Source organism: Notothenia coriiceps, unplaced genomic scaffold, assembly GCF_000735185.1.
Source record: "Notothenia coriiceps isolate Sejong01 unplaced genomic scaffold, NC01 NC01_scaffold00036402, whole genome shotgun sequence".
Taxonomy (NCBI): domain Eukaryota; kingdom Metazoa; phylum Chordata; class Actinopteri; order Perciformes; family Nototheniidae; genus Notothenia; species Notothenia coriiceps.
In genome coordinates this window covers 27,414-27,802 of record NW_011369103.1, presented here as the reverse complement: position 1 = coordinate 27,802, position 389 = coordinate 27,414, and the positions used below count along the sequence as shown (strand labels likewise).

The 389-nt window shown below is 39.1% G+C and overlaps 1 protein-coding gene across 1 annotated transcript in view; it reads left to right on the top strand.

Annotated features, from left to right (window-relative positions):
* Window positions 1–389, top strand: part of LOC104963800 (deoxynucleoside triphosphate triphosphohydrolase SAMHD1-like) — a 20,689-nt gene that overhangs the window by 5,642 nt on the left and 14,658 nt on the right.

Sequence of the window (389 nt, the reverse complement as noted above, 5' to 3'; positions counted from 1 at the left end):
ACTTCATATTGACAATTTGTAACAACATAGGGTGCTACATAACACGCTTTCAGGAAAAGTCACGGACTGGGAGACTTTAATATTTTATTGAAAAAAAGTTACATACAACAGCTCTGGGTCAAATTGACCCCGTTGGCGGTTCTATTGCTAGTGGTCCGTGAGTATATTGGTACAATTTCACATTTTAAATAAATAAATTTAAGTTTTCCGCACTCTCGCGGGAATATCTCCGCAATGGAATGAGCTTAAGTTTCACTTTCGATTGCATGATATGGCCCAGCGCAACACCTTCATCACACATGTTGCCACTTGTTTGTACCATTTTCAGGCGATTTGTAATCTGTTCTAGAAAAACGATGTGTTTTGGGATATTTGGGGAGTTAGGTGGT